Source organism: Pipra filicauda, unplaced genomic scaffold (genome assembly GCF_003945595.2).
Source record: "Pipra filicauda isolate LSUMZ 115617 unplaced genomic scaffold, ASM394559v2 scaffold11_size5308982_pilon, whole genome shotgun sequence".
NCBI lineage: Eukaryota > Metazoa > Chordata > Aves > Passeriformes > Pipridae > Pipra > Pipra filicauda.
In genome coordinates, this window is record NW_024103652.1 from 3,904,726 (window position 1) to 3,912,818 (window position 8,093).

Genomic DNA, 8,093 nt, shown 5'->3' on the forward strand with positions numbered 1-8,093 from the left:
TTCCCTGTAGGGAAAATTCATGATTCTCTTTTCATACTAATAATGGGGATTTTTCTTTTTCAGTCAAAGCTTTTTGTTATTGAAGGTAAGGCAGTAATGCAGGTGGGGATACCTGACCAAATGGGAAAACCCCATGTGTTATGCATAACACATAATTACATTTTTCACACCCTGGAGCAGATAGCACCTGCAACCAAACTACCAGCCATAGCTGGTGTTGAGCTATACCTGTTATCACCTTCTGTTCCAAACCTGGCACTTGCAAAGAAACTAGAGTATGTGTGGTACAATCCTAACACTTCTAGTTCGGGTAGGGCTTAGCAAGAGCGATACCAGACTTGGGATAGCTCCACATCTTTGTGGTTTGTTGTGCTAGTGCTGAAAACACAGATCTAGTTACAGTGTGAATGCATGAGTAGTTAAACAGGAATAGGATCGAGTTTTATTTGCATACTAGACCTAGATCAGTATTACCTATACTAAATTTGGACTGGCTCTTTACCAGTGTTCTTTATCTGTGTTGTAGTGTAAGGACGTAAATGCATTAGCCAGCTTTCAGTCAACTGGAATGTCTCCAGATTCCTAAGACTTTTCAAGAATCATCCAAAGAGGGCTCATAATGACATCAGACGTCTTTATGAGTATTGTCGCATCCCATCAGGCTCCACAGACTTAGAGCGATCCAGCTGAAGCGGCAGATCCCGCACAAGTTCAGGGTCGACTGGGAGTTTCTAATTCTCACAACCATGGTCCTCCAGCTCAGGACACTGGGACCCTCTTAGCCTGTCTTTGGTGTTGAAGACAGAGGTAAAGAAGGTATTAAACATTTCTGCTTTTTCTGTGTCCCTGTTTGTGAGGTGATTATTCTTATCCTCTAATGGGCTGATGTTATTTCTGTGCTGTCTTTTCCTGTTAGTGTATTTTAAAAAACTTTTTATTGTCCCCTACATTTCTGGCCAGCTTCAACTCCAGTTGAGTTTTGGGTGCACAAATATTCTCCCTACAGTGGCAAGCAGCATCTTTGTTTCTCTCATGTCACTTGACCTTGCTTCCACTGGGCATACACCTTGCTTTTTTGCCTTAACTCTAAGAGAAGATTCCTGTTCAGCCAAGCTGGCCTTCTGCCTTGTCTGCTTGACTTCCAACATTTTGGAATTGCCTGCTCCTATGCCCTTAGTATAACAGAATATTCTGAGTTGGAAGGGGCCCACAAGGACCATCAAGTCCAACTCTTAAATGAATGGCCCATATGAGGATCAAACACACAACCTTGGTGTTATTAGCACCATGCTCTGACCAACTGAGCTACTCTCAGGGTAAAAGAAAAAAGTAATTAGCACTGATGGCCCCCAGCACCTTCAAAAGGGTTTTCCCAGGGGACCTTACCAATTAGTTTCCCAAGAAGCCTGAATTCTGCTCTCCTTGTGTCCAGAGTTGAGGTTTTGCTAGCACTTTTCCTCCTGTCAAAAGACATTTTAAACTCGATTGCTTTGTAGTCACTGTGGCCAAGAAGGTCACCAATCACCACTTCACTTGTGAGACTCTCCCTTAACAAGCAACAATCATGTTATAAGGCAGGCAGTAGTGAACCTCTCTAGGATTTCAGATACTTCTTAAGAACAACGTGGTACTGAATCAACTTGTAATGCGTAATATTTGGCCATATATTTTCACTGTAAAGCTGATGACAGTCTAAGGACAGAGTGGTAGATCGGGAGTTTAGGTGCAGTGAGTACATACAGATATATTACAGCAATTTTAATGACATGGAATAATATGTGGCATACTTCTCTACCTTCTTTGTCCTGTTTTTCATTAAGTCAATGTCCAGGTTTACTAAATAAATATTTTGGCTCAGTGCACATTGTTGGAAGTAAGCTGAAAGAACTAGATCTGTATCTTGCTGGCATCTGAATTAAAAAAGTATTTAACTTTCCCATTTTTTAGCCTGACACAGCAGCAAAGCCTGCTATTTTGAGATCTATAAAACAGCAGCCTTATTGGGTCATGAGATCAAGTTTTGTGAAGCGTATCCCGTGACAGTGTTCATGTTTTCTTCCAGAAAAAAACCTACACTACCAGGGTAGTAACGGTAGGGGCACTGCTTTTCATTTTGTAATCAGTGATCTTGGGGTTTTTTTCAGGTGGAAATTTTTAAATTGTCATAGCTTGTTCCAGCCAGTTCTTGCTAGTAACAGTTTGTTCTGTTCTCTTGTTTTGCTGTAACCTAAACTACTTGGAAACAATGCAAGACATCCTGTAGCTGAGGATCTGTTGCAACAGTGAACTTAACCTCTCATGCCTAAACTAAAACAAGGACCATCACATGCTCATGCAAAACTGTTTAAAATAGTGTCTGAATGTTGTTTATTTATCGTGGTTCTCATATTTAAAAAAAAAACTCCATTAAACACTTTAGCCTGTCCTTTGTAGTATATCTGTACAGATAGACTTGCATTTTTAAGTGACTGTCAAACCCCTCAGTTATTAGCAGTATTTGCTGCTGTTCACCAAGCTTTTCATAGCATAGTAATCTTTTCTCTGGTAGTAGTCTTAGCTGTGTCACCATCATCTATGAAAATTCTGTGCTGCAATGTTAAATACAGGAACTCTAATGTTCTTGACTATAAACATGTTGAATAAATAGAGCCAGCATATCACTAAATCAAAATCCAGCTAACTGCTTGGCAGAATTGAGTCATCTGCAAAGTAGGGTGTGCTTCCACTTTTTGGGGATAGTGTTTTTCTCCTGGTCCTTTTAAAAATCTGCCATCTGTAGCTGAGCTTCCTGGCACTGCAGATGCACTACTTGTCCATCCTCTATAGCTCATTGTGACTTAGTCGTTCATTGAACCACAAGCATCTGGAATGAAGTTTCCTATCTAAGCCTTTAGCAGCATAGTGTGCAGTGCAAATTAGTACACACAAGCCAAGCTCTAATTTTTTTCACCAGCAAATTGTATCTGTTTTCCAGAAAATGGAGTCTTGTGACACCCGCTGGAATAGAGAATTGTGAACATAAGGTATTTAATCCTTCATGGGATTCCTTAGACTAGAAAGCAACCCTCTCTCAAGTTAGAGTCAAACTTACTAGTTGTGGATGGAGAAACATGGCATGAAAGTGCATGGACTGGGATTGCACAATCAGGAACAGGGATGCCTTTCAGTGGCATCCGATGTTGCTGTGCTTAATCTCCGTTTTGTTCCCAGCTATGTCTGCCCTCTTCCTTCAGCCAGCACTGCTCACTTACATTCATAATGAGCCATTCTCTTTACTTAATTAATGGAAAACATTGTTTTGTTTGGTTCAGTTCTCTGTTCCATTAGTGACCTGAATCAGCTCACTCGGGGATCAAATTGGCTGTAATGCTGGTGTAAAGGAGGGAAGAGGGAAATGAGATTGCACTGCGTCTGGTTTAAGCTGCTGTGGAAACCACAGCATGGATCACCAAAGGAACAGGAGTATCCATAACTCAATATCTCCTTGGCTACTGTTTGACTTAAACCTGTATGGTGACACCTGGTTCACCAAAGTGGTGTCAGCAGGTGACTCAAGCCTTCACTCAGGCAGCATCAAGATGACCCCCATCTACTCCGAACATTTCTTTGGCGACAGTGCTCTTACAGCAGCTCCTTCTCAGTTTCTCTGCTCCTATACCCATTGTGTAGCTTAGCAATTTCCAGAACTATCCAGGGAACCTGAATTGGAAACAAGCTTATGTTTAAAAAAAAAAAATCCAGCCAGAGAAGTAGCTGAGTTTGGACACTGGTTTAACCTTGATCCTGGTCCTGCAACAGTAATATTAGCACAGGGGGCAGTGCAGCACAGGATCCGTGAGCCAGGTCTGGTTAAACTAGCGGCACACCCGGTAGGAGTAACAGTCAGAATGCTCCCTTGTAAGTAAATATTTTCCTCTGGGAAAGAGGGGATATTAGCTCTCAGAATCTGTAGAAACCTCCTTTATGGAATTTAACTGAAGGTTGGCATGGCTGGCTAGGCAGGGGGTTTCTCTGGGCAGTGTACCTTAAGGTCATTTAGGAAGGTAGAACTTCCAACAACATATCAAGAAAACCTGCAGAAGTTGGCTGCCAAAGAGGACAGCAGCTGCCCTGCAGTGGCAGCACAAGTAGGATGGGCAGCATTTCTTTCTTTTCTTTTTCTGTCTGCATCCCTTAAACCACTTCTAGTCTTGCATATTTTCAGGGTGTTGTGAAGAAATTTATTTGCATTGAATATTAGCCTAGTTTCAGTTAACAGTATTTGGAAATGCCTGGCTGACAGAAAACGTTTCTCATCTAAGGATGTGGTGAACCTTGAAAAGAGGCTACCAGGTTAGCTTAGTTACTCACTGCCCCTGAAGGTACCAGGAAGCGGGCTGAGGGTTGTCGAGGCTGTTGGCAGGAAGGATGGGAGAGAACGGAGGATTTTCGGTGATGACCAGGAAGGCTGCCTGACTTGCCGCAAGGTAGTGGCAAGTTGCCTGAACCCTCAGTCTCCACTGGATTTTCCAGCCTGTAGCTCCTAGTTGCTGTGCCTTGTGGGTGTCTGCACACATGAAATGTTTGCTGAATACTTGTTAGAAGATTAGGTGATGATGTTCCCCATTCTTATCTCCAGGAGAAGTTTCCATTACTAACCTCTCTTGCCTAGTAACAAGCCAAGTAAACAAGGTATAAAATAGTGTAAAGGTAGCATTGTAAGTGTAAAAATAGTTATATCCCAACAGTACTCACCCAGGAAGTTATTTTTTTAACTTTTTTTCCTACTTTGAGTACTTGCACTGACACCTACATCTTTCTCACTCCAACGCAGAAAACAGACCTGGCCTCTTGTGTAGGTAGTTCATCCGGGGACATCTGCCTGAAGTGCAGCAATAGTCCATAAATTCAGAGTTAAGAGATGGGCTGCAAAATAAGTCTGGAGGGGGAAGACAAAAAACAAACCCAGGTGGAGTGAATGTCCCGATATCCAGGTAAGGATTTCAATGGTCTAAAAAAGAGCACAAGGTTGTCCAGAAATTGAAGAGAACAAAGCAAATCAGTGATAAGTAGCATTGCAAGTGGTCATTATTACAGGAATGAAGTAGCAAAGGTCAATTTCAAGAGGGAAATTTAGTTACTAATAGAGAAAAAGAGAATAAAATGGATTTTTCTGCTCACTGATGCTAGACATATTGACAAATGAAAGCATGTGCAGTCAGCAGGATGATTGAGAAACTGCTTCTGTTGATGAAGTACATATTTGCAAAATGATGTTACAGTCCTTATTTGAAATACAGATAATAACAAGTGTGCGATACTTTCCCACTTTGCCTTCAGTCGCTGCTTGGTCCCACACTGCCCTTGTGCCAGCACTGGCATCCATGTGATTGCAAGCTGACACTGTTCAGGGAACCCATCTGGGCCAGTACTCATCCCTTCTTCACTGCAGGATTAACTTTTGTCTGGCTCAGCTCACTGGCTCACTGCACAGTTGCATGAGCTCCACTGCTTGTAGAAGGGAGAGGGATAAGATGTTGTGGAAACAGGGAGGGTAGGACCCAGTTAGCACAGGCTCCTGTTTTATCATTCAGTCAGAGTGCAAAAAGCACACCCCTCGATTTGGTTGTATCACATACTGTGGGTTGCCACGGTTATATTGTGTTGGTATTTTAAACATTTTGAGATGGGTCGTTTCCTTGGAGAATAAACTATTGCTTTTTGCCAACATCTCTGTCTCAAGCACTCTCCAGCAGTAAAGTACAATCCTCCAGATGGCACTTCAGTGGACTCTGCAGGTACCTCCTCATTCACAGCCATACAAAAGAGCGTGAAACTCTTTATGCATGTGCTTCTTTGAGCTTCTGCAAAATGCAAAACGGGTGTTTGAAAGGGCTGGATTTAAGAACTGTGGTTGCTGTCTGGAATCGCTCCAGCTGGTGAAAAGCTCCAGCTCCCTCCCTCTGCTCTTGACAAATATTGTGGAGCTGCTGAGACAGGTTAGTTGTGCTCGTTAGTATGTTGTTGTCTGCTCTCCCACAAAGTTCTGCCTCGGATTTACCTTCAGGTCTTTAGAAAAAAATTAAATACAGCAAAACTCTTAAAGTACATCTATGCTGAAAGATAGGCATTTAACACAACTTGAATTTGCAATAACTGTGAACAAAACCTGGGCACTTGGTTTTGCACATCCGTTGATTTTTAGAGCTGGGGAAGAAAACAGCACTGTCCTCAGTAAGCAGGGTCATGTGAGGATAGCTGAGCTAGAAAGGAAGCCAACCCAAGCACTGCTGTTCTCTCGGGAGCCTTGTGCCATAGGCTGTGGAAGATTATTCAGAACAGTATTAAATATAGTTGCAGCAGAACCTGCCTGGCTGGTTTCTTCTGGATCTGTGCTTTAAAATTTTCATTAAATATGTCCGTGCGTGGTGCAGTCTCGCCAATGATAGCAGGATGGACACATCTCCACCATCCCTTGAGTCCTGCCTGCTCACCCTGCGGCAGGCGGGGCCACAGGACTTGGTGGTTTGCTAACTCCCCTACAGCTACAGCGTCCCATCTTGGGTGGCTCCCAAGCAGTCCTCTGCCACTGTTAACAGGAAGAAATATTGCCACCCTACCTTCTTTCCTCTTTTAATTATAAATTATGATTATTTTTTAGCATGTTTATAGAGTGGTCTGTGCTGACTGACCAGCTTCTATGAACTGCTTTCATTTTCAGGTGTCTTTAAAAACCTCTCATGGCCAGTCACAGGCGTACTTTTGGATCTGAGAGAAGGGATCAGTGATTTTTTTTTTTGGAGACAAAAATGATGAGAAGTTCTGGTGGCAGTAAGTTATAAAATATCAGGATAAAGATAGTTTGAAATTTGTTAAATCAGTGCTTGTCCTAATCCTGTCTCCTCCAACTTCCATATGCTCGGTAGTTAATTACTCCTCGACCATAGTGGGGAGAAACATTTCAAGGTAATTTTCTCCACCCCAGCTGCTCCAAGGCCCACCCTGAAAGAAGCACGGAAAACCTGGGCTTGTTTTTGTTGGTACCACACCCTCAGCACTGGGCTCCACCCTGGAGGGAATTCCCACGCTTGGTAATTGCACCCCAGCATGCCAGCAAACATTGAACAAGCTCAGGATCGAGCTTGATTGCAGATCCTGTAAATAAAGTAGAAATCTTCATGAATGTGCACGGCCTTTTCGGAGTCCTTCCCCCTCTGAAGATTTTCTGTGCTATTGCCTGTGACTCTCCTGCAGTCCAGATAAGCTGTATCTGCTCAGCACAGAGAGCTGTCATTGCCTTTGCAGCTGACTGGGACCGTGTGGGTTTCCTTTTTTTTTTTTTTTTCTGATGACAAACTGAATAATAGGGTTTCCTGTGATAACTAGAGTGCTCTGGTCTATGCTTTTATCTGTTGTAGTCAGATGGGCAGTGACATCTTTCCACCTGTAGCTCAAACCTAATTGTGTTTCAAATACTCCAACACAGATAATGGCTTTGCAGCAAAATTTCCTGCTAAGTTAGCTGCTGTATCTAAGATGAGTACTTAAACTTGGGGTTTGGTCTCTTGAACAAGTTTTGTAGAAAGGTCTGCAGATAGTGTGAGCAGGGGGTGTTGCAGGCTGTGTGGGGATGGTGCCGCTTATCTGAGCCCAGGCAGGTACACCAGCCACCTGACACCCCTCTCTGTGCCATGGAGTGTATCATACTCCCACTGCCCTGCAGAGATGTGGGGTGATCCCAGCAGCATGGTGGGATAAGAGATGCTGGGAAGGACTGGTGGATGCAATGCTTGCTACTGGGGAGCCACTGCAGGCTGGCAGGGCTTGGGTGTGGATGGAACTCATGGGTCAGTCCCACCTTCCCTGGAGCTGTATGTCAGTCCTAGCCCTACCAGAAGTGTTTTGTAGTGTCAGAAGGTCCACAAGTAGGAGGCAGGAGATTCTTCATGTGTTTTGTGTGCATCATACAGCTTACAGGGTCCCGCCTGGCTTGCGAGGGCCTGCCTGGTGGTTGCTGTGGCCTGCCTGCATGGGGAAACTTCCACAGGCTTGACTGGGATCTGAATTACTGGCTCAGCAAGGAGAAGTAAAGGTACCAAAAACCCCTCCTGGTT